Raw genomic sequence first — 27,343 nt, 5'->3', positions numbered from 1 at the left:
AGTATAAAAGTGAGTTAAAATATTTTGCAAATTAGGCAAAATAATGAGGATATTTTCATTAGTCAAAAAAAGTATATGAAAGACCTTCTTAATTAAAGGTTTAATATGCATGAGTGTAAATCAATTTCATATGAAATTTCAAAAAAAGTATATGAAAGGGAACTTTCAATACTAGCAATGGTGAACCCAAAATGGTTTGGATACCAAAAGCTTGTGGATAATTATTTTTGCAAGTATCTTTGATTGAAAATATTTTGATAATGAACATCTTCACTTTTTATAACGAAAAATATTTTTAGGTCATCTTCATCTTCAGAATGAAAATAAAGTATATACTATTGAAAAATGAAAAAAGAAAAATCCATTTATTGCCAAGGATGGTGTTTTAATCTTTTTGTCAAATCATATAAACTTCTTAGTGAAAATCTCTTGAAAAATATCTTTTTACTATTCAATATATATTAATGAATGAATGAGTGTACAAGGTTTGTTGAAAATTTTCTTAACCTCTTTTTAAGAATCAAGGCAAAATTGTCAACCTTTTCAAGTTCCTATGTCAACCATCTCGTACCTTAGTTGTTTGGGTTATTTAAAGAAGTCAACAATTTTTTAAAAGTATTGACAGTTTTTTTAAAAAAAAAAACAGCCATTTTTAAGAAAAAGTCAACCATTTTAAGCCTTCGATATAGGAAAGGCCAAAAAGAGTCGACCGTTTTAGAAAAGAGTCGATTGTTTTGGCCTGGATATGCAAAAACTGTTGATCGTTTTTGTAAACTATTGACCGGATAATTTTTTACTCTCTGTTCTTTTCACGAAAGTTCAAAAAATGTTAAGATTGATTGTATACTGTTGACTTCATCTCAAAATTGTCAACTTGTTACTTCAAACTGTTGACCGTTTTTCAAAGAAGTCAACCTTTTTTATTAAAAAAGAAAAATGACCGTTTGCCCAAAGCCATTGTGCGCTTCAATTTTCTCAAAGGAAACTGTTGACTTATTTGGTGAAACTATTGACTGTTTCCTTCACTAACATGTTCTAATGACTAAATTTTTCAAGCTCTAATGACTATTGACAGGTAGTTCTCTTCAATGCTCATGAGAAGGCTATAAATACAAGTTTAGAGAGTCTACTTGAGTTCAAGTAAGAGATTTTAGTGAATTTGAAAATCTTTAGTGAAGAGTTAAGGTAATGGAGTAGGCTGGTTGAGCAGAACCACTATAATCTCTTATATATGTTGATTTTATTCTTACCTTAGATTTTTCAAAACTTTCCAAACATCATTTTACATTTGTTCTATTGCACTAAAACCTTATTTCAAGTTTGTATATCTCATCTCAATTTTTAAAACACCCATTTCTTACGTGTGTGGTGACATACTTGAGTCAATCTAACAAAAGAAACTATATTCGAAATAAATGGAACACAACTTATAAGACTTAATGGCAACATGGATATAAAACAATTTGATTACAAAATAAGTTATATCCTAACTATGAGGCACATACTTTGATACTTACACATTCTCCTTCGGGTAGAGTATGCAATATGTACATGAAACAAGTGGGAGACAATAAAAAGAACAAAATATTATTGAAAATCATCGATCCTCTTTGGGTGGAAGAATTTCCAAACCTAGTGTCTCTACTCCGTATGCTTCATCCACTCGAATTAATTAACACATAACAACCCCCTTTAGGCAGGTCACTACATGCAATGAACCAAAAGCTTTCAGTAGCAAAATGCAAATCATGTAAATCAATATGAACAAATCACTTTGGTGATAAATGTTCACACTAATCTACATAATTTTCAAATTGAAAATTAAGTACGCCCAAGATTATATGACAAAGCATACTTTATAATAACATGTATGCAAATGTGATCTGTCCAACATGAGATACGAGTCCACACAGCATTTCATGTACAAAATATAAAGTGTACTAGGCCAAAAACTAATTTATTTTATTTCTTTTTATTTCATTTTTATTTTTATTTTTTTAAAACGGGTTGGATTTAGTTGGACGGGTTTAAATCCAGTGCAACAAACTAGAATGGGTCAGATTTAGTAGGTTTATCATCCGAGAAATCCCTCAAAACTGGGTCATACATATTTTTTGTAAAAAAACCAGTCTGGGGTTTCTTCTTCTTTTCTCTTAACCGATGCCGCCATTGCTGCTTCTCTCCTCTCCTACAACTTCATCACCAAACAGCCAATTGCCAAACCTCACCACAATCACTGTTTTCGTCGTCCTCACCTCACAACCGCAGTGGCAATTTGATTTCACAGTCACAGCCGCAGCTGTTAGCATTGAAGTAAGTGACCCATCACTGTCACGAAGCTGCATCAGAGAAGACGAATGGTTGCAGGCGACTTTCCGTCAGCCTTTGAGAAGGTGAATATAGGCAATCGAAGAAGGCAGTCGGTTATGGCTAGTCATGGCAAAGATGAAAAGCCCATGGCCGGTCGGTTACAGTGAAGAGAGTATCTAATTGTAAATAAAATATTTATCTAACAGCCCTCTCATTACTGATTAATTAGATAATGGTTTACACTCTTGTCTCAAAACCACACCTAAGTCCAAAAAACTTATGCACTCATCTCACTAACAATTAATTAAACCACTATTAATAGCGGGAATACAATGCACATCTCTTAGAAAATAATCGACCATTAACAACCTATTTTTAGCAAAATAAACTCATTAGCAATTAATGGTAGCCCACATAAAATATTTCCAACAATGGCAACCCAATTAAGATCATTATTGAGATCCAAGGTATAAATTGAAAATCTTTTTCCAATTATTTAGTGATGCATGTAAGCCTGAAAGTTTCTCAAAATCGTTATGATTTCCTTCATGACTGCCTATCTAGGTTGGAAGTAGTCGAAAGCAGTGGGGTAGGATCTTCTTCATCTAGTCATTCAATGCTTATATAGATGTTGATGAGAATGATCCTTTGGCGAAATTTGATTTGTTTGTTAGATGTGGTGTTTGTAGGGTTCACACAAAATTGGAGTTGGATTGTTATTTAGAAGAAAGTGTTTTGTCTAGAACTCCTGCTTTTGATGTTTTGGGGCGGTGGATGATAAATGGAATTAAGTTTCCCACCTTACAAAGATAGCTCCAGATACTTTGGCCTTTCCTATGCCCACATTTGCATCAATATTCAGTTTTAGTACTGATGATAGGTTGGTTTCTCCACAAAGCAATAGACTTTATTTGACAAGTTTAGAGGCGTTGATGTGCATACAAAGTTGGCAACGCAAAGTAAGATAAATGGTAATTACACAAATTTAAAATGTTTTATTAATTTAACGTATTGTCCTGTCTTAATGAAACATATTGTTTGTTATGTTTAGCTAATAAGAAGACATGCCCCCCCAAATTTTGTGATGAAGGCGAGCATCTGGTTGAGAACTGCAGCAACCAGATGTTTGTTTGTTGATGAAGATGTATATGGATTCATATACTATTTAAGGATAACTTGCGACAAGAAGTATGATGTTTCTGACACTGCAGCAGGTTGGTTTGATCTCAATCGTTGATCCAAATTATGTACTAATTAATTTTACAAAAAGTATGTCAATGTATCTTCATATAATTTTATATATACATAAATAAATTAAAAGTTCCTATAAATAAAGAAGCTTTGTTGTAAAATACAAAACAAAGTTACAATATTAGAAACGCTTATTGATATTAAATAAAATTAAAGAAACAAATGTGTGCTCTAGAGGCAGAGGCAGATAATTGGAGGCAAAGACAATTCTATATAATTCAACACTTTTTAATATAGATTTATCAATGCTCATGATACATTTTTTTTGGAATACATCATATACTGTCGACACTGTTTTTTGCCCACCTTCTCAAAACCAATATCATTATCCATTAGGAAAATATAATAAACTGCCACTAAATAATTCACACCTCTCCAATTTGTGCCAAAATTAATCAGACATGTGATCTAATATATAGTTTTCTCGTTCTGTGGGCTGTGGACGCGTTGGCAGCATCCCGCATCGGATGAACAATGCAAAAGGGGAGCTAAGACCAAGCATAAATAAGGAGTCCAGCAGTTGGGGAAGGTCATACCTTTCTCGGCCTTTTGGCTAAGATCAAGTGTAGTATCTGTTCTTATCAGTTTAATATCTGATACGTGGGCCATTGGCCCACATGATATTAAATTAATTTTTCGAAGGGGAGGGCCTACGACAGTGGCTTGCCACTGGGATCCTCGCGCGTCGCCCTGGCCTTGCACTCCTGCCTCGGCCTGGGGCTCCCTGCCCAATTCAGTTTCAATTTTTTCTCTGTAATTGATTGAGACCGCGTGCTCATTAAGAAAGACTCCATGTAAGTCCGAAGCATAAATTGAGTTTAATTTTCTTCTCCAAATAGCTCTATAGTGTAAATTGAGTGGTCGGATAAATAATATATTAGTGTTAATCTAGTGAATTATTAGTTTAATTTTCATCCTACACAAGGATAAAAGTTTCAATATACGATTTACCTCTTTTAATGTAATTGAAGGCACAAGTACCGAAGATTGCGCAAGAATAATCATCCCAAGAAAGACTTTAGGTATTTGACACTAAACGTTAAATTACCACGGATAAATCCTAATTGATTTTCATTTCTCCTGATGGGATCTTAATGATATTTGTAGGGAGGAATCCACAAATGTTACAATATAATTACAAATACTTATATTTAACAATATTCATGTTTTTAACATTTAGGGGCATATGTAGATATATATTTTTTTAGATTACTACGTGCTCAAATTAATTATGGGATCATGCGAAATCAAAACAAATTTCAGAAAAATATATGCTAAATGGCTGAAGTTAAAGCTGCAAAATCTCAATTACATGTCGAAGTTGGTTGCACAGTGCTAGTATTTGGTATAAATTCTAATTTCTTTTCTCTACAAATTCCTTATAATAATGATAAGGATATTATTGTATGTCATGGCCCTAGGATTTAGCTAGGGTTTTGGAAGGAATTTGGGGAAACAAAGAAGAAATAAAGGGTGAGATTGAACAGAATTAAGGAGAAAGTAAAAAGAAATGAGAGGGAGGATGTATAGAAATTCAGAGAGAAAACAAAATATTCATTTATCAATTTATGCATATCTATCTCCTCCTACAATGGGCCTTTTTATAGGCATAGGTATCTCCTTAACTAATTTCTAACAGCACCCATGTTCTCCTAACAATTAACCAAATATCTCCTAACAAACTAATATAAGCTTATTTTAATATTACCTCTTTATTATATCTCTATCACATTATTACCCTTCTAATCTACCTAGGGACATCACAATTTTCCCCCCTTGAAATGTTTCTTGTTCCCAAGAAACTTATTACCACCTAGTCTTGTTTCTTTATCTAATGCCGGCATTCTCTATCTGACTTTTTTTTATTTCTTTCCTTATCCTTCTAGGTCTTTTCTTCTCCCTCGTTCTTAAGTATCCAAGATCAAGCCCCGTCATCGTAATTTAGCCCAGAACTCCAATAGGAGTAATCTGATAGAGTTCAAGTTCCATACCAGTAGCAATTGTTCCTACACCTCCATGGTGCACCACAGTTGCACATTGAAAGATATCAACAACATCCTCGAAATACAGCCATGGAGGATTGCAGATTTTCCTTGGATACTCATACCAAGGCTCTTTGTGAGCATTAGCATTAGGAGTTGCTGCAACTTCAATTTCCGCCAGCGATTCATCCCTCAATGCAGTAGACAACAATTTGGATTTTCCAATAGGAGCACAAACCAACATAGCAGTGATAGTTTTGTTTTCTTCAAGAAACCCTTCGACTCTGATTCTAGGAGTGACGAATTGCAAGTGTTGTTCCTCTTCAAGCTGAACCTGTGGCCACAGTTTCCTTCTCAGGCCGCGGAATCAAATTCCAAGGTTCAGCCAAAAATTGCCTAGAATCGAATCACCGTAGGAACTCATCGATAATCACCGTCGGAACTCGAATCAAAACCATAGCCAATGATGAATTGCTCTGATACCATTTGTCACGGCCCTACTATTTAGCTAGGGTCTTAGAAGGAATTTGGGGAAGAACAGAGAAAAAATGAAGGGGGAGATTGAAAAGAATTAGAGAGAAAGTAAAAAGAAATGAGAGGGAGGATGGATAGAAATTCAGAGAGAAAACATAATATTCATTTGTCAATTCATGCATATCCATCTCCTCTTACAATGGGCCTTTTTATGGGCATATATAACTCTTTAACTAATTTCTAACAGCACCCATATGATCCTAACAACTAACCAAATATCTCCTGACAAACTAATATAAGCCTATTATAATATTACCCCTTTATTATATTTTTATCACATTATTACTTTTCTAATCCGCTTAGGGACATAACATTGTATTAACACTATTTAGTATTTTATAATTAAAAGACATGACATTGTATTAACACTATTTAGTATTTTATAATTTTTAAAGAAGAACCAAAGATTCACAACCATCAATACTATCATTAATATCGTAATATCTGCAATCATGAATAATATTACAATATTGATAATAATATTATAACATTAATTCAGTAATATTCGCTGTATGTACCTATGGACATAATTAATAATATCAGATACACATCATTATATTACAAGAATATTGCAGATAACGTGCTTGTATTATATAATCAATGCACCCATATTTCTAAATCATTGATTATTACGAGAATATTGGAAGTCTAATTCCATGCATATGTATATATATATATATATATATAACAAGAAAGCATATAGAACCGATCAAAAGCCATACCTTCCAGTACTAGATGAAAGTTGAGAACTCACCAGTCACCAGTCGCCAGTCACTTCCTCACCGGTAATGGCGGCCTCATGGATTTCTAGTGGAGGGTTCAGCAGCTATGTATTGCCGGTCGCAGTTCAAAGCGGTGCTACTGGTAGTAAAAGCCAGTAAAGTCTCGGGAACTGGTCCAGCTCTTCCGTCGACTAACCTCTCCGCTACTTCTGGCTCCAGCCTGCCCGAGATAACCCACCACCACCAAGCACCTCCTCCTCTTGCTCAGCCCACTGGCGGCGGTCCATACACATGTAAAATGTGCAAATGCAACCCGCCTAGGACATTTGACAAGGCATTCCTTCCCGCCTCCAATATTTAGAGAAGAATTTTTGGAGGATGAGAACGCAAGGGGGCTGTTGAACCCCCCTATGGAAGAACAGGAGGCGGCGATCGCTGGTGAGAAAGCCGAGAGGTATGTGCGCGACTTTGATCTGAACGCATGGTTGCTCGGAGCAGACGAGCCGGCGCCGGAGGGGCCATCTAGAGGCCAAATTCCTGACCTCAACGAGCCTGCCTATGGCCCGGAGGACGACAGTAACAAAAAGGGAGAGATTTCCGAAGTTTATATTTCAAAGCCAAATGAATTACTGTAATTGCAAATATAACAGCACATATAGTTACTATGAAAGGTGTCATTAAACGGTGGTAAAGTAGTAATTATATTTTTAAAATAATTATATAAATTATTGTACATGATAGAAATTGTTTTAAATGATCATGTGATGCGATTTAAGATTATTAACTTGTGAGATGATTGCGACTATATGATATTTTACAATCTTGATTTAAATTTCTGTTTAATCACTTTATTCTTACTTTTTTGTAAAAATTAAAATAATCACTCTCACCTCTCTCATTTAGCTCATAAGGCAATTAAAACAAAAAAATTTCTCTATTCATGGCCCTCATTGATGGTGAGCTCATCAGGGACATTGCATTGTGCTCATCAAGTGGATTTTCAATCTCTTGTATATTGATGTGTTATTTTATATTAAATTAATATAAATATATAAATATATACTCCTAAAAAAAATGTCACAAATGAGCTATAAATAGCATTTTTCATTCTTTAAGTGGGGTAATGCGTGTGAGAGGAATCCCTAATTTGCAAAATTTTAGCATTAGAATAAATATATAATAGGAATGGGAAGTGTTCGATAGTATCGCTTAATGGTCACATGAGCGCATTAACTACATCTTGTGTAGCAGACTAACTAACTCGCTATTATTCATGTGCATGGGATGATGGGACCAGAAGCTGACCATCTATCCATTTTACATCTTTATATATTTATATATATATATATATAATATGCTTAACTAGGTTTCTATTCTATTTTATTTGTATTTGCGTCGTGTTATTTGTACATTATTTATGTATACTTTGAGCTATATAATGTACACAAATGACATAAATACCCCTCGTACTTCATCACCTCGTCCCACCACCTTAGGTGAGAGATATTTTAGTTATGAGTCTCACCGTCTTGGATGAGAGATATTTTAAATATTGGTACATCATTGTGTGACCTAAAGTGTACACAATGATTTATCAATAATATTTTTCTTTATATTTTATATTTTATAATATCTTTCCCCTCGCTTTGTCGAAAAACTCAACAGATGGGCTTCATGGATTTCGCACGCTCCATCACCCTCAACTTCCGAGACGCTAAATACCCATTTTACATCTTGGATTTGGGTCGGCTCGTCTACTCATGGAGAGATGGACCCTCAAATTTTGTTGAGAAGAGCGACCACAATTTCACTTAATAAAAAATATTCAAAACAAACTTATTAAAATAAAATACTTCTTATTGAGATAAAAGCAAATACTAACAAGTGGTCATTGTATAAAAATTTACATCTAACAAGAAGGACATGAAATCAGACTTAATCCATTATCAATAAATATCTACCAAATCTCTAAACACTAGCAACGAACTAGAACATGGAAACATGGTAATAGATACTTGGGGAACAACTTTCATGGGCTTGAATTAGTGAACTCCCACAATCCCCCATTTACTTCGTGACTTTTGAACCATAACTTCAATTAAATTTTTTGTCAAAACGTTAGTTGATTGGTCTTCACTTTTGCAGTGATGTAATTCAATTTCTCCTTTAATAACCAACTCTCTGATAAAGTGGAACCGAGTCTCATTAATGTGGTTGCTTTTTCCTTGGTGAACTGGATTATTCAATGGTAGATCTGTTGTCACAATAAAGTGGACCTGCCTATGCTTCAAATCTTGCAATATTCTTCTCATCCAAACTGCATGATAAGCTGTGGCTGAGCTAGGTATTCAACATCTGTACTAGATAAGGCTTTGACTTGTTACTTCTTTGACATCTATAAGACAACTCCAGTTCCAATATGTTACCAAATTGATTGAATACAAACCACAATAAAAATAAATAAATTTAAATTTTGGGTCACAATTATAACAACTTCCACCATGACACAAATCAGATATAGAATTATCGAAAATTCTTTTTTCCAATAAATCACAGAGAATTAATCTCTCTAACGAACACCAACCAAATCTATACCATGGGAAATATCTTCAGCCACACTCAAAGTATAAGCAACAATATCAGACTCAACGTATCTTTACTAACCTTTAATGAATCTACATTATAAATCCATCTTAATGACTTCACATTCATCTAAATCCATCTATGCCAAAATTGCCTACATCTTAACCTACCATAGCAAAAATCTAATATTCCGGTCCAACAAAGAAATATCATACTTCAAAGTAACAATCAAATAACCCTGAATAAAATCAAACGATCGATAAATAGACCCTAATAGAAAATAGACCAGAATAACGGACCTGAGCAACAAATTTGGATGAATTTGGGATGGACAGATCTAACGAGTCTACTCTGGTCTGATGAGTCAAATCTGGGTGAACAGATCTAAAGCAAATTGAACTTAGCTAGTCGGGTCGAACCAGATCTAGGTGAGAAGTTTGAAGCATCTTTAATGGCTAATAGAGGTAGGATCAATCTGTGGTTGTGGATATAAGAAACGACGTCCAGTGATGGCAAGGTTTTCAACGACGAGCATGGCGATCGGAAGCAACGATGACGAGAGAAAGAGGCAACTGTCCGAAAAGGAAGACTAGAAGAAATGACAGAGTCAATTGGTCGAACAAGAACCAAAGGCAGCTAATGGAAAGGTGATGGTCAGTCGATCGAGCAAGTACCAAAGACTAATGGTTTGATCCAACAACTCTAATACCAGTATGTTAAGATTTTAGATCCAAAACAAACTATAATCAAGCCATCAATCACACAAACGAACACAGAATTTTACATGAAAAACCCAAATCAGAAAAAATTATGAAAAGGAAAAATAAAATATCACTATACTGATATTGTTACAATAATATTGATATAGTTGTAACTAATTTCAAGGCATTAGGCACCTATTTATAGACCTAAACCATTTATGGATGTATATAGAAAATTCTATCTTGATCAAAAAAATGATTCACGAGGATATTCCTCTAGATGAGATAAATTCCAATAAAAATCAATTTTGACATCTTAATCACAGTTAAATTCAAAACCCTAATCACAGTCCAAATAAAAATTCCAATCACAGACAAAATTGAATTACGCGTCACAACTATAACACAATATAAAAAAATATAGCATGTTATGGTTTTACTGCTATCAATACAACTAGCCCAATCACTATCAATCTAAGCCTATTAGATATCTCCTATTTAGAATATTCTCTTTTTGTTCAGTAGTACATCCATTAGTAGCCTTAATAGACTCTTTCACTTGTAGTGCCAAAGTCAATATCAGTAATCCCCAGGCAAATTCAATATCTTGTTTCCATCTCTTAAAGTTTGAACCAGTCAAAACTTCTATGGTAGCATTATTGTTGTTCGCAGCAAAAGAAATTCTACACAAAATAAATGAAACGCTGCTTATCAAACTTAATGAGAAACATAGATATAAAAATAATTTGACTAAAAAATAAGTTATTGTGTATACTATAGAAGGGTTTCAAATAGTTTGTTTAAATATATTGTTATTTAAGAAAGTAAGTTGATAGTTTTACAAAGATCGGTCACTAATTTTTTGTAAATTTACTATTAAAACATATATGTCTTATACACAATTACTTGAATTCTATGATTATTGGCAAGGGTCCCCTTATACTTGCGAGTCATGTAATGTCTACTTTTTTTTTTTTTTTTTGTAAATAAGACTTGTAGAAAACAAACAAATGCCAATACAAATAAATTGCCACTAGATCTTGGTTCTACACATGCAAAAGCTTTATCCCGAGACCCCATTGCTCCTTAGGACAACACACATCTCACCATGCCATCTTTTTCTTATGAGAATCCCCTTCAATACCACTCAAGAGGAAATTACGGATAATTCTATCAAGTTCCTTGAATCACCATTTTAGATAATAGGAAAATCGAAGCCTAATACAAATAAATTATAGTTAGAACCAAATATGCTAGTTGAAGCTTGCCTCCAAATGATAGAGAACGACTACACCACGAGGACACTATACTCCAAACCTTATCTAGTATTGGCTGACAATTGCCATACGTCAACTTTGTAGATAATAATGGAACACCCAAATATCTTATGGGAAGTAAACCCCTTCTATACCCCGAAGCAAGAAAAAACTCCTCCCTCAAACACTCATCCCTACATGAAATGAAACAATCACTATTAAGGGATTAACACACGGACTGGACAATAAAAAAAATATGTCCAAGCAATCCTTTAAGATTTGAATAGAGTTAACATCCTGAAGCAAATCTCGTATGGCGATATGGGTAAAATTAAAAATTTTACATGCATCAAATACACGTAGCAGAATTAATCATACACAAACCATACACAACTTGGGTATTTAAGCAACACGCATATTCATTATATGAATACACATACACACATACCTACAGCCTGATGTAAGGTTGGTACATAAACTATTTATGTACTGAAACCGTTCCACTTCACGTTGTGGTAGTCCTAGTCAATTCACACCTAGTACATTGACTAATACCATTTTGGTTTCCTCTTCCTGAGCTAGACACAAAGCTCCTCGTATCACCTATACCTGCGTCTCAAATTTTTTGCGCACAACTATTATGCGTATTTATTCTCTAGCGAGTACAGAATTTATAGCGTGAGCAAAAGTAGAGGAAGATGCCGATAAATAGTTAATTCTGCTTCTACCTCTAAATTAATTTGCCCCTGATAGTCCACTGCCTCACCCACGCCCTCATCCAATCGGCCAACATGTGTCACCCAATTAGAGCGGTAACTGGGTGACCGAGAGTCAACTCTTGCCTTAGCGAGAGTTAACTCTTTTGGCCTCCTAGTCAACTTTTGACTATCCAATCCCTGAGACGTTTTGAGCATAAGATCCTGATACCAAACATGACACTATATGGTGTGTGACTTTCTAAGTTTATTACCTGCTAGTAATCAAATAACATCTAAACTCCTTTCGATATTGGTCAACCCCTTGACCTATCACCAGAATCTCTCCATATCCCGATGATAGTCCGACAGTTCTTGAATAGTGATGTGTCTGACCTCGTCAATGTGACTAGATGACACCTCAGAAAACTCCTTCCCTGATACTCAATCTACCTTAGCGAATGACTGTCTTGTCACATTAATAGTAGATCACATATGATGTTCATCCCATCAATTGCCAACACTACAAGAAAAATCAGTTTTAATGACGGAAAAATCCGTCACTAAAAACATAAAATCCGTCACTAAATTTTTCTGTGACGGGTTTAGTGACGGGGTAAAATCCGTCACTAAAGGGGGCGTGACAGAATTTTAGTGACGGGGTGAGTGCTACCCGTCGCAGATCTGTGACGGGATAGCAATTCCGTCACAGATTTGTGACGGGACACCCGTCACAGATCTGTGACGGGGCAGTAGTACCCGTCACAGATCTGTGACGAGGCAGTTCTACCCGTCACAGATCTGTGACGGGGGAAGTGCTGCCCATCATAAATCTGTGACGGGGAAATAGTGCCCGTCACAGATCTGTGACGGGGAAGTACTGCCCGTCACATATTTGTGACGGTGATTCCCGTCACAAATCTGTGACGGGGAACTGTCCGTCACAAATCTGTGACGGATATGACAAGCCATCACAGATCTGTGACGGAAAGTACTGCCCCGTCACAGATCTGTGACGGGCGCTACCCGTCACAAACATTCTTAAAATAAAAAAAATAATTAAAAGGAACAATCTGTGACGGGTAGTACTCCCGTCACAGATCTGCGACGGGAGTACTCGTCACAAATATTCTTAAATATAAAAAAAATAATATTAAATAAATAATTTTATTTAAAAATAATAAAATTAATATGATCAATTTGCGACGTACAGCCGTCGTAGATATTTTTTAAATAAAAAATAATAATTTTGAAAAAAAATATTAAATTAATATTAATATTTTAAATCAATAATATATTTTTATGAAATTAATATATTTTTAATTTCAAAAAATATATTTTTAATTTTTAAATTTATAAAATTAAAATTTATATTTATTAAAATTAAAATTAAAATTAATATTTTCTTTTATAAGAATAAAAAAATTTAAAATAACAAGAATTTTTTTAAGAATTTAAATAAAATATTAAAAATAACATTAAATAAAATTAATATTACCCACATTCACATTAAAAATAAAACAAATTTAACATTAATTTTTTAAATAGAATTATCTAATTTATTTCATATGTTAGTTTTAAAATTTTTAATTAAAATTTTATTTATTATTTTTTATTTTTTATATTTTAAATAGAATTCTTTTATATTTTTAATAGAATTTTTTTAATTTTTTAATGTATACACATAAATATTTTCTTATGACAATAAGAAAATATTAAGTTTATTTTTAGTATATAAAATTAAAATATTTTATTAAGTTTATTTTTAGTATATATTTTTAGTATATAAACTTAAAATATTAAGAAAATATTTTTAGTATATAAACTTAATATTTTTAGAAAATATTAAGTTTCTTAAAATATATGCTTTCTTAAATAGTAAGTTTATTTTTAGTATATAATTTTTTACGTATTTTATTTAAAATTACAATATTTTTCATTAAAATATATCTAAACTTAAAAATAAAAAAATAAACATTATTTACACATGCACGAGTTTCCTAGTCCAATTATTACATATCAAAATAACTAAATAATTAATTAGTTGTAGTTTAATTATTTAATTAAGCATTACAAATAATATAAACAATTAAACTAAAACTAAACTAATTAATATAAAAATAAACTGCTAAACTAACACAAAAATAATAATTACAAATAAACTAACACAAAAATAAAATAACTACAACTAAACTAACACAAATAAATTATAATTAAACTACCAGAATATAATTAAAACTAAAACAAAATAAAAAACATAAAATACTTAGCTTGAGAGCACCGAAGATAACTGAAGAAGAAGAAGAACCAAGAAGACTGTGAAGAACCAAGGAGACAAAGAGACTGTGAAGAAGAAGAAGAAGAACCAAGGAAACTGTGAAGAAGAAGAAAAATTAAGACAGTGAGAGAAAGGGAGGGGGGGCCGTTCAAAGGTGTGGAGAAAGAGTGGGAGGGAAAGGGGGGGCGTGAGTTATTTTAAAGGAACGACTGCGACGGGACGTCAGTCCCCGTCACAGAACTGTGACGGGGCGTCAGTCCCGTCGCAAAACTGTGACGGGACTAACAAGTCCCGTCGCAGTTCTGCGACGGGGCGTCAGTCCCCGTCACAGAACTGTGACGGGGCGTCAGTCCCGTCGCAGAACTGCGACGGGACTGACATGTCCAGTCACAATTCTGTGACGGGGCGTCAGTCCCCGTAGCAGAACTGCGACGGGACTGACGTGTCCCGTCGCAATTCTGCGACAGGGCGTCAGTCCTGTCGCAGAACTGTGACGGAACATCAGTCCCGTCGCAATTCTGCGACGGGAAACCTCGCTCCCGTCACTGATTTGCGACGGGAGATTATTTTCCGTCACTATTTTGTGACGGAATACACTATCCCGTCACTGATTTGAGACGGAAATAGATACCCCGTCACAATTTTGTGACGGTAATTTCAGACCGTCACTAAACCCATCACAAATTAGTGACGGGAGCATCCCCGTCACAAAACCCGTCACTAAAACTGATTTTTCTTGTAGTGCAATAAAGGTAACAGATCATATCCCTAACACCTGTCTCCGTATACTAGCAATACGAAACCACATAGATGAACCTCTCCACCTCTCAATTGGATGGTTCGACTCTTTAGCAAATCCTGCAACCTGATGATAAGACCATTATCCACCAAGCCATGTGGTCTATCATCGATGTCACACCCAATTGGTTGTTCCTTAACAACCACCCACGGGTATACTAGTAACATCTCATGTTACGTGGCGTGTGACACACCACCTTCCCATTAGTATCTCATACTAAACGAGATTGTAACCCTTGTGCTAGTCTATACTCGACCAATTAGAGTCCCCATCCAAAGAATCTAAGGATCAGGAATAGTTTAAGACATCCTGTTACCAGATAATCCTAACACACAGTCTCAACTCCTTGAGAATAAAATTATCAAACATAAAATCTAGGGACTCATTCATGTGTTAAACTGGAGAGCTCGTGAATGAAGAAACTTGTCTTTTATAAATATATACAAAGATACAATAAATATGACTAGTTACACGCTTGCTAGATGTCATCCAAATCTAGCATTAAGGCACACAACACTAATGCATCCCCATGAGAGAACAATAATAAATCATTAGCAAACATAGGAAACATAAGTCAAGGGGGGGAGACATAGGAACCAAATGAGTCTTTAGGAACAAGATGGAATAGTTGTTAGAAATAAGGCTAGATTAGATGTTAGGGGGTACAGTTAAGAAGAATGTAAAGATTGCGATGAAACAAATGCCCCTGTAGCTAGGTTAGAAGCTATTAGGATGCTCATTTCTTTTGCATGCTACAAGGATTTCAAATTACTTCAAACAATTGCAAAAAGTGCATTTTTGAATGGTTATATAAATGAGGTGATATATGTAGAGTAACCTCCTAGTTTTGAAAAATCCATATATGATGTTTTCAAGATTTCCAAAGCTTTTTATGATTTAAAACAAGCTTCTAGAGCTTGGTATGAAAAAGTTCACTCTCATTAGAAAAATGTTTCAAAAGAGGAAATGCTTATACAATTCTTTTATTAAAAATCATAGTAAGGATATTTTACTTGTTGATGACATTATTTTTGAAGACTCAAATAAAAATCGTTCTAATGATTTTGTCAAACTTATGCAAAGCGAATTTGAAATGAATATAAAAGTGAGTTAAAATATTTTGCAAATTAGGCAAAATAATGAGGATATTTTCATTTGTCAAAATAAGTATATGATAGGCCTTAAAAGTTTAATATGCATGAGAGTAAATCAATTTCATATGAAATTTCCAAAAAAGTACATGAAAGGGAACTTTCAATACTAACAATGGTGAAACCAAAATGGTTTGTGTACCAAAAGTTTGTGGATAATTATTTTTGCAAGTATCTTTGACTGAAAATAGTTTGATAATGAACATCTTCATTTTTTATAAGGAAAAAATTTTCAGGTCATCTTCATTTTCAGAATGAAAATAAAGTATATACTATTGAAAAATGAAAAATGAAAAATGAAAGATCCATTTATTGCCTAAGGATGGTGTTTTAATCTTTTTGTCAAATCATATAAACTCTTTAGTGAAAATCTCTTGAAAAATATCTTTTTACTATTCAATATATATTAATCAAATGAATGACTATATGAGGTTTGTTGAAAATTTGTTTTAACATTTGTCTTAACCTTTTTTTAAGAATCAAGCCAAAATTATCGACCTTTTCAAGTTCATATGTTGACCGTCTTCTACCATAGTTGTTTGGGTTATTTAAAGGAATCAACAATTTTTTAAAAGTATTGACAGTTTTTTTTTTTAAAAAAGCCATTTTTAAAAAAAAGTTGACTGTTTTAAGCTTTTGATATAGGAAAGGCCAAAAAAAGTCGACTGTTTTAGAAAAGAGTCGATTGTTTTCGCTTGGATATGCAAAAACTGTTGACCATTCTTGTAAACTATTGACCAGACAATTTTTCACTCTCAATTCTTTTCATGAAAGTTAAAAAAATGTCAACATTGACTATATAGTGTCGACTTTTTCTCAAAACTATCAATTTGTTACTTCAAACTGTTGACCGTTTGTCAGGGAAGTCAACCTATTTTATAAAAAAAAGAAAAAAGAAAAATTGATGGTTTGCCCAAAGCCATTGTGTGTTTCAATTTTCTCGAAGAAAACTGTTAACCTGTTTGGTGAAACTGTCGACCATTTCCTTCACTAACATGTTCTATTGACTAGTTTTTGCAAGCTCTAATGGATATTAACAGGTAGTTCTCTTCAATGCTCGTGAGAAACCAATAAATACTAGCCTAATGATGCACTATAAAGACTCATGGATGGAAATGAATTTATTAGAGCTTACAAGAATTATTCATCTTTTAACTAGTGCTTGTGCTTTCATTTCTCTCTCAAAAGACTATAGATATCATTTGTATTATTTTCTTTTAACCGTTTGTCTTTATTTGAGAAATCATTGTATCTGAAAGTTAATACTTCTCAGATCATCTTATTATAACTTACTATTGTATTGGCTAGATTGTAAACTAAAGGGTCTATCAAGTTTTGTCAAGACGTTTGTAATTCCTAGTATTGTCTCTAGAGGGCCAACTTGAGTTAAAGTAAAATGTTTTAGTGAATTTGAAAATCTTTAGTGAAGAGTTAAGAGAGTAAAGTAGGCTCATTGAATTGAACCACTACAATCTCTTATCTTGATTTTATTCTTTAGATTTTTCAAAACTTTCCAAACATCATTTTACATTTGTTCTATTGTACTAAAACCTCATTTCAAGTAAAAATTTATATATCTCATCTCAATTTTTAAAACACTCAATTCACCCATTTATTCGTGTGTGGTGACATACTTAGTCAATCTAACAAAAAAAAACTGTATTCAAAATAATTATGAAGCGCAACTTATAAGACTTAATGGGAAACATGGATATAAAACAATTTGATTACAAAATAAATTATATCCCAACTATGAGGTACGTACTTGCACACTCTTTTTTGGGTAGAGTATGCAATATGTACATGAAACAAGTGGGAGACAATAGAAAGAACAAAATATTATTGAAAATCGTACTCTTTGGGTGGAAGAATTTCCAAACCTAGTGTCTCTACTCCGTATGCAATGAACCAAAAGCTTTCAATAGCAAAATGCAAATCACGTAAATCAATATGAACAAATCACTTTGGTGATAAATGTTCACACTAATCTACATAATTTTCAAACTAAAAATTAAATACGCCCAAGATTATATGACAAAGCATACTTTCTAATAACATGTATGCATATGTGATCAGTCCAACATGCGATACGAGTCAACATGTATCTCTAATGATCATCAAACCTCACCACAATCATTATTCTCGTCGTTCTCACCTTGTAACCGCAGCAACAATTCCATTTCGCAATCGGTCATAGCTGTCACCATCAAAGTAAGTGACCTATCACAGTCACAAAGCTGCGTTAAAGAAGACGAATGGTTGCAGGAGACTTTCCGTCAGCCTTTGAGAAGGCGACGAAAACAAATGTGTCGATAATTGTATAAAAGATAATTTTATACAATTCAACATATGAATCTAACACTTTTTAATATAGATTTATCAATGCTCATGATACATTTTTTTTTGGACTACATTATATACTGTCGATACTGTTTTTTGCCCACCTTCTCAAAACCAATATCATTATCCATTAGGAAAATATAATAAACTGCCACTAAATAATTCACACCTCTCCAATTTTTGCCAAAATTAATCAGACATGTGATCTAATATATAGTTTTCTCGTTCTGTGGGCTGTGGACGCGTTGGCAGCATCCCGCATCGGATGAACAATGTAAAAGGGGAGCTAAGACCAAGCATAAATAAGGAGTCCAGCAGTTGCGAAAGGTCATACCTTTCTCGGCCTTTTGGCTAAGATCAAGTGTAGTATCTGTTCTTATCAGTTTAATATCTGATACGTGGGCCATTGGCCCACATGATATTAAATTAATTTTTCGAAGGGGAGGGCCTACGACAGTGGCTTGCCACTGGGGTCCTCGCGCGTCGCCCTGGCCTTGCACTGCTGCCTCGGCCTGGCGCTCCCTGCCCAATTCAGTTTCAATTTTCTCTCTTTAATTGATTGAGATGCGTGCTTGTTAAGAAAGACTCCACGTAGCCCCAAAGCATAAATTGAGTGTTAGATGGGTAATATGTTAATTTTAATTCAATGTATTACTAGTTCAATTTTTACCATACACAAAGGCTAAAGATTGAACATGCGATTTACTTCTTTTTGTGTAATTGTAAATATAACATGGGTAAATCTTAATTAATTTTCATTTCTGCTAATGGGATCTTAATGATATTTGTAGGGAGGAATCCACAAATGTTACAATATAATCACAAATACTTATATTTAACAATATTCATGTTTTTAACATTTAGGGGCATATGTAGATATATATTTTTTTAGATTACCACGTGCTCAAATTAACATTTAGGAGGCGGCGATCGCAGGTGAGAAGGCCGAGAGGTATGTGCGCGACTTTGATCTGAACACATGGTTGCTGGGAGCGGACGAGCCGGCGCCGGAGGGGCCATTTGGAGGCCAAATTCCTAACCTCAACGAGACTACCTATGGCCCGAATGACGACAGTGACGAAAAGGGAGAGATTTCCGAAGTTTCTATTTCAACGCCAAATGAATTACTGTAATTGCAAATATAACATCACATACAGTTACTATGAAAGGTGTCATTAAACGGTGGTAAAGTAGTAATTATATTTTTAAAATAATTATATAAATTATTGTACATGATAGAAATTGTTTTAAATGATCATGTGACGCGATTTAAGATTATTAACTTGTGAGATGATTTTATCATGTGCATGGGATGATGGGCATCTTCACCTTTTGTATTCTATATATATATATATATATATATGTGTGCTTAATTAAGTGTTTATTCTATTTCGAAAGATTAGCCGAGAGGAGGAAAAATTGAGTGTTTTGAATATTTTTACAATCTAAAAAATATTATGTATAAAAGCCAATTAAGAGAAATACTCTTTATAACATAAAAGACTACAGCAAATTAATTAATACAATTATATATATGCACCATATAAGATTTTTTATAAAGATAGTTTTGAGATATTTTAAACATACGATAAATAAATATACACTGTAACGCCCCGCTTTTTCGGACGCGTTATAAACTTGGGACAATTCCGAGACAATAAATTTTTCTTTCAAATACTGCATCATTCCTCAAATTCGCCCCAGAATTCCCATACATTAATCTCGAAAGAGAATCACTATACATATCAAATGCGGAAGCAAAGATCGAAACCTGATATCTTAACATAAATCATAAATAAAATCTTACATCTTTAACATTTCTCAAAACATTCAGAATACATGAGCTACATACATTTCATTCTTCATGCACTCTGCTAAGTGCCGTTTCATGCCTCATTTATCCTTGAATCTGCTACAATCTCCACCTGGAACGTTTGAATATTGTAGGGGCAAAACCCAAGTTAGATGATGAATCATCTAAGTAATGGTACATAATATTATGTCATGTGTGTATGCAATGTCTTACCTCGTAGGTGTCAACTGCACCTCTTATGCTACCTACTATTTTAATGGCCCCCTTCTTTCGAAGCCGAGGTATATGGGTGCACCCTTGGTAAAGTAGCGGTGCTAGTTCGTACTCCCTACGGCCTCAAATGCGAGTGATCAATGATATCAACGTATATTTATGCATTTCATAGTCATGTCATGGATGTAGTCTACGTGTTGGATACATATCAGGGCATGTCAATATGATGTAAACATTTTCGAAAAACATAAACCAAGCATTTTCCATAAAACTAACTTTAATTGGGGAGTACCACTTACCTTTTCAAGCTTATTGGGCTACTTCGATATCCGTGCCTTGCCTCATGCATCATCTCGATTTGCGTGCCAACCTCAAAATTTGCACTAGTCACTTCAATTCAAGCCTCAAAGTATCCTAATCATCATATTTATTTAAATATACATTAAAACCTATTTTTTCCGTAATTTCTGACATTTTCTTTAATTTTCTTTCTATTTCTTCCTAATTTTTCTCAATAAATCCAAACTAAATATTTCTAAAAGTATTTTCTCAAATATTTCACTACGACAATTCATAAAATAATATTCTTAAATTTCTAAAATTTTCTAGGGAATTTTACTTACCTCGACTTAGCCTCTCTAGCTTTCTCGGTATGCGTGCCATATTCTTGAAACGCGTGCTTGAACTGATTTCTCGCCCAAAATCTTCTAAATATTAATAAATATTCAAATCCTATTTTTCAGAATTTTTCTGGAATTTTTTTCTAATTTTTTCCTATTTTTCTTCTTTTCTTTTCTTTTCTTTTCTTTTTTCTTTTTTCTTTTTCTTTTTCTTTTTCTTTCTTCTCCCTCTCTTCTTCTTCCTCCTCCCGCTCCCTCCTGCGCGACCTGCAACTCCCCTGCTTCAACTTCTTTTTTTTTTTCTTTCTTTCTTCTCTTCTTCTTTTTCTTCTTCTTCTTCTTCTTCTTCTTCACCCGCGGCTGCCTGCAACTTCCGCGACGACCGCCGCCCACCGCACCAGCCGGCCTTGCTGCCGCCTTCGCCGCTGCTGGCATCTCCAGCCGGCCGAGCCGCGCTCGCCACCATGAGCTGCTCGCGTCTCCACCGTGCACAACTGCAGCCTGTGCGACGCTGCACCACGCCCGCAGCCATCTCCCCTGCCTCGCGGTGCTTCCATAGCTGCTACCGTGGCCGACTTCAGCCTTCCTTGTTGCCTTCAACGGCCGCCTCTCGGCCTTCGCTCGCCGCCATTGGTCTTGCCGGCCACTGCCAGGCCGCCATCGGCCTCCTTGCGGCTGCCTCAGCTCCGCCCGCTCACTGCCCACTTCCTCTGGCCGCGGCTGCCATGGCCGAAACTTGGCCTTGCTTCAAACGCTCTCTCTCTTTCTCTCTCTCGCCTTCTCACTCGAGCTCCCTCTTGGTGCTTTCTCAATCGGCCAAACCCTCCAATTTATAGATCCCCTGCCTTGGCCACAAATCCACCCATATACATATATATATATATATATATATATACAACACTGTTGCATGCTTGCTCGCCACGCCCATCAGAAAATCCCCACAAATCTCGCCTCAAATCTTGCTACCACTCAGCAAAATCGCTGCCACAATCCCCCTATTTTGCGGCCAATATCTCGGCCATGAAGATCTCACAGAGGCTGGTCATCACACACGAGCACTGCCACGCCCACTTATATATATAATTATATATATATATATATTAGACATGGCCAAAATTGAACCGGACCGGCGGTTCGAACCGGAACCGGACCGGCCGGAACCGGACCCGGAACCGGCCGAACCGGAACCGGAACCGGAACCGGACCGAACCGGCGAAATTCGGTCCGATTCCGGTTCAAGGTTCCGGAGAACCGGAACCGCCGGTTCCGGTTCCGCGGAACCGGCCCCCCTCCCCCCCCCCCCCGTGCGCGTGCGGCCGCGCACGGTGCACCCCCCCCAACGGTCCAAATTGGACCGTTGGACCCCCCTCCCCTCCCCCAACGGTCCAAATTGGACCGTTGGACACCCCCCCCCCAACGGTCCAATTTGGATTGGACCGTTGGACCCCCCCCCAACTTTTTTTTTTTTTTTAAATTTTATAATTCCTATCTATATATACCCCTCCCTCCCCCACTCATTTTTCACACTTTCTCTCTCTCTCTCTCTCTCTCAAGTCTCAAGCTATTATTCTCTCAATTTTGTCTCTCATTTAATATTTTAATTTCAATTTCTTCAATCTTCTCATTTTGTTATTTATCAATTTATTCAATTATATTGTTAATTATTTATTACTTGTTACTATATTATTTTATCATTATTATATTTTTTTATTATCATACTTTTTTCAAAAAAATGGCAAGTGAAGGTAGAAATGTTGAAAATGTTGAGTTTGAAGCTCAAAATTTTCAAACACAAGAGAGTGAAACTCAACAAAAGGGAGGTGGAAAAATTTCTACTTCTGATATTTTTAATATTCATTTCAAGAAAACACCAAAAGGAGATGGTAAATTTGATGTATCTTGTAATTATTGTAATCAAGTATACAAATTCAAGCAAGGAGGTGGATATGGTACTTTCGCCCGACATTTGCAAACAAAGCACCCGCTCAAGGTTGGATTGAGCCGCGATCAAACACAAATATCCGGGTTTGCTACCTCTTCAAACTCTCCTCAATTATTTCATTATAATGAAGCTAATTGTAGGTCTGGTTTAGCTGAAATGGTAGCAATTGATCATTTATCTTTTAGTTTTGGTGAAAAATTAGGTTTTACTCGATTTTGTCAAAACTTTGTTAATCCTAGTTTTAAATCAATTCCTAGAAATACTTTGAAAAGGAATTTGTTAAAATTGTTTAAAAACTCAAAAATTGAATTGATAACATATTTTCAAAACAATAATATTAATGTTTCTATTTGTAGTGATATTTGGAGTGATCATTGGCAAACTCATTCATATATGGGTATTACTTGTCATTGGGTTGATGAAAATTATGTTTTACAAAAAAGAATTCTTGCGTATCGATGTTTTGATGAAAGTCATAATGCTGAAAATATTTGTAGATTAATTCAACAAATTTTACAAGAATATAGATTAGTTAATAGAATTTTTTCAATTTCTTTTGATAATGCATCGGCTAATACTGCTTCTATTAATGAATTGAAAAGAATTTGCCAACCAAATTTTGGTGGAAGATTTTTTCATGTTAGATGTGCATGTCATGTTTTAAATTTATGTGTTCAAGATGGTATTAAGTCACTTAATTCTTATTTAGATCCAATTAGAAATGTTATTTCTTATATTTGGGTACACCCTCGAACTGCAAAAGCATGGGCACATTTTTGCACCTCCAATGGTCAAACCCCAAAACGTTTTTCAAAAGATGTCCCTACTCGTTGGAACTCAACTTTTAAATTACTTAATCAATCTTTTGAATATAAAGATTTATTGTGTTCTTTTGCAGCAAATTATATTCCACAATATCCTATTTTTCCAACTATGTGGAATGTTTGTAGTTCAATTTTGAATATTTTACGAATTTTTAATGATGCTACTCATACACTTAGTAGTGTTTATAAACCAACTTCACATCAATTTTTAATAGAAGCAATGAATGTGGCCGGTGTATTAATGGAAGGAATTAATGTTGAAGAAATTTGTCATGCTGTTTTAGAAATGAGAGAAAAATGGTTACGTTATTATCAATTTATTCCTGAAATTTTTCTTGTTACTATGGTATTTGATCCTAGGTGTAAATTTGATGGTTTAATTGAGTGTTTGTCTAACTATTATTCGTTGTTAGGATTAGAAAATAATGAAGAAATTGATGTGAATATTATAATTTCTAAGGTTAGAACTTTATGCAATCAATTATATGAAGCATATGTTATTGCTCCTAGTAGTGAAGAATCATTTCCATCCATGGCTCCGCATTCCTCTTCCTCCCAACCAATGAAATGGGGTCATAAATTTTTAGATCAAAGGAGGAAAAAACCTAGATCGAGCTCACATTCGGAGCTCGAAACTTATCTAACCACAGTTTTTGAGTTTGGTGATGATACAGGTTTAAATTTTGAAATTTTGGAGTGGTGGAAAAGGCACAAGGAGACATTTCCAACTCTTGCAATTATTGCAAGTCAACTTCTTGCAGTTCCAGCTTCAACTGTAGCCGTTGAACAAACATTCAGTAGTGGAGGCAACATTTTGGACGAAAGAAGATCAAGATTGGCTCCAGAATCATTGGAAGCTCAAGTTTGCCTCGATGATTGGGAAAGAGCTAACATGCAACGTCAAGAAGAACTTATCCATTCATCATCATCTGACGAATGGGTTAATGATGGTTCAACAACGGCGACTTCCGACTCCAATGAAGATGCGTAGGATCCAAGTCCATATTTTATTTTTTTTCACATTTGTAAAAATTAATTACTTGTATTACATTTTTGTTGTAATTATTTTTTAATGAAATTAAGTCTAATTCTATTTTTTATTTTTTATTTTTCACATTTGTAAAAATTAATTACTTATATTACATACTTGTTTAGTTGTTTTAATTATTTTTAATGAAATTATTACTTATATTTCTTCAATTTTTAGTAGTGTTTTTTTATTAAAAATATGGTTGAGAATATTTATATTTACAATTACATTTAACAATTAAAAATCGAAACCAAACCGAACCGAACAACGGAACAAGGACCAAAATTGAATACAACAATATTTAAAAAAAATTAAAAAAATTCGGTTTGAACCGGAACCGGAACCGTTGACCGAACCGGCTCAAACCGTTGACCGAACCGGTCCAAACCGTTGACCGAACCGGCACGAACTGGAACCGGAACCGAACCGTCCCAAACCGCCCTTGGGCGGTTCGGTTCAGGTTCAAAGATTTCTTGAACCGGAACCGGCGGTTCATGAACCGGAACCGGCGGTTCATGAACCGTGGCCATGTCTAATATATATATTACACTTATATTAATAGAGAAATTAAACTATTTCATTCTAAATTTATTAGGACAATTGCCTAATTGCAATTACATTCTTAAATACTGAATTACATTGCATTTAGATACTGAAAATCCAAAATTAATAACTCGAATATTAGTTAAAAAAACAATTTCGCCCCAATATCCTTACCGAGCTGTTGCTTCATCCCGAAACCACTGAAGGGTTGCTTATTACGTAAAATCGAAGCCTCCCTAGGGTTCCGTTGATTTTTCGGGAGTCTCCTACAACGATTTGGTTTTTCAGCCTAAATGGCAGCTGTATTTTAGCTGTACCGAAAACTGTTCCCGATCTAATTTATTTCGATACCATAAATCCTATCTCGATACGCTCGTCGAGACCATATGATTTTCCTTAGATAACTTCACTCCGAGGCATTCCCTGCAATCGATCCAGTACTTATAACCAATTTTTTGACATTCCAAACTTATTAAAATTACGTGGCAGCCTTATCTAAACATGGGTATTACGTACACAAATAAAGATGAATGTATTTAAAGAAGTATTTTAAGAAACCTTTAAACATCAGGACAGGATCAGTTTGGGTTTCATGAGTTTTAAGTATATGCATTGAGAAATAAACGAGAATACATTCTAAAGAATAAAAGGAATGTTTTATGAAAATCAAATGTAAAATTGTTTCATTTACAGAGTATTTATGTAAAGATGAAGAATTCGATCTGCTACTGTTCTAAATTTTAAACTTCAATTCACATGAAAGATGTATGTATGCAAGTAGAAAAGAAGTTATTTATGCTATTAATAAAGATTGAAACTAATATGTTTTTAAGATGATTTCTATCAAGAAAACATTTGAATGATAGAAAAAGAAAATGGTTTGAACTGTATTTATGTATAAAAAAAAAAATTGCATGGAAAATGAAGAATAATGCTGTTAAAATATAAATATGAGAAGCAAACAATATGAACACAGTAATTTTAGAGTGGTTTAGCCAACAAATCTAATTCACCATCTTAGTTCCTCACTAAGAATTTTGAAAACACAAGAGATTTTAATATTTAGGGTTCAACTATAACCTCTACTTTTAACTGGGTAAGTAGGAATCTTAGCTTTTATAGGAACAACTGCAACGTTTACATGAGGTTTCCTCACAACTACGCTTAACCACAACCACTATCTTATAAAGGATCAAGTGTAACCTTTACAAGAGTTTCACAAAGAATTTGTGAAATGATTTCTCAAGAAAAAATTATAAGATAATACAATGATTTCATCATTCTCTTGAACAAAAGATAGTTATAAGAATATGAATAAATAAAACACTTAACTCTCTTAATCTAATATATGGTTTAAAAATATCCACATGAAAACATTACCAAATAATAGCTTGAAGTGAAAGAAGTATAAATATAAAAAACACTCACTCAAGCATTGCACTTTGGCCCAAAAATTGCACTTTGGCCCAAAAATAATTTGGCTTGTTGTGTTTTTAGATTTGACTTTATGTTACTCGAACTTCAGTTTAAGCTCACTTAACTACTCTATTGGCCAGCATTGATCTCGTGTAGCACGTGGGATGTTATAGAACCTTGAGACTTAAAACTTGCTTTGATATCTGCACATGCTCACAACTTCTTTGATTTGATTGATAACAGTCAAATTTATTAGAAATATATATATGCATACTAAGAAGATAAAACATTTTTCATACTATGCATAACCATATTTATCATTCTTATATAAGAGAATATA

General features: G+C 34.4%; 2 non-coding genes across 2 annotated transcripts; both read left to right on the top strand.

Annotated features, from left to right (window-relative positions):
* Nucleotides 1-4,093: 4,093 nt before the first annotated feature.
* On the top strand, nucleotides 4,094-4,289 carry LOC127805348 (U2 spliceosomal RNA). Its single transcript, XR_008024085.1, has one exon. It is a non-coding gene; the product is annotated as a U2 spliceosomal RNA (small nuclear RNA).
* A 14,643-nt stretch (nucleotides 4,290-18,932) lies between these two features.
* On the top strand, nucleotides 18,933-19,128 carry LOC127805344 (U2 spliceosomal RNA). The gene has a single exon (XR_008024082.1). It is a non-coding gene; the product is annotated as a U2 spliceosomal RNA (small nuclear RNA).
* The last annotated feature ends 8,215 nt before the right edge of the window (nucleotides 19,129-27,343 follow it).

Source organism: Diospyros lotus, chromosome 6 (assembly GCF_014633365.1).
Source record: "Diospyros lotus cultivar Yz01 chromosome 6, ASM1463336v1, whole genome shotgun sequence".
NCBI lineage: Eukaryota > Viridiplantae > Streptophyta > Magnoliopsida > Ericales > Ebenaceae > Diospyros > Diospyros lotus.
This window is presented reverse-complemented; position numbering and strand designations above follow the sequence as displayed.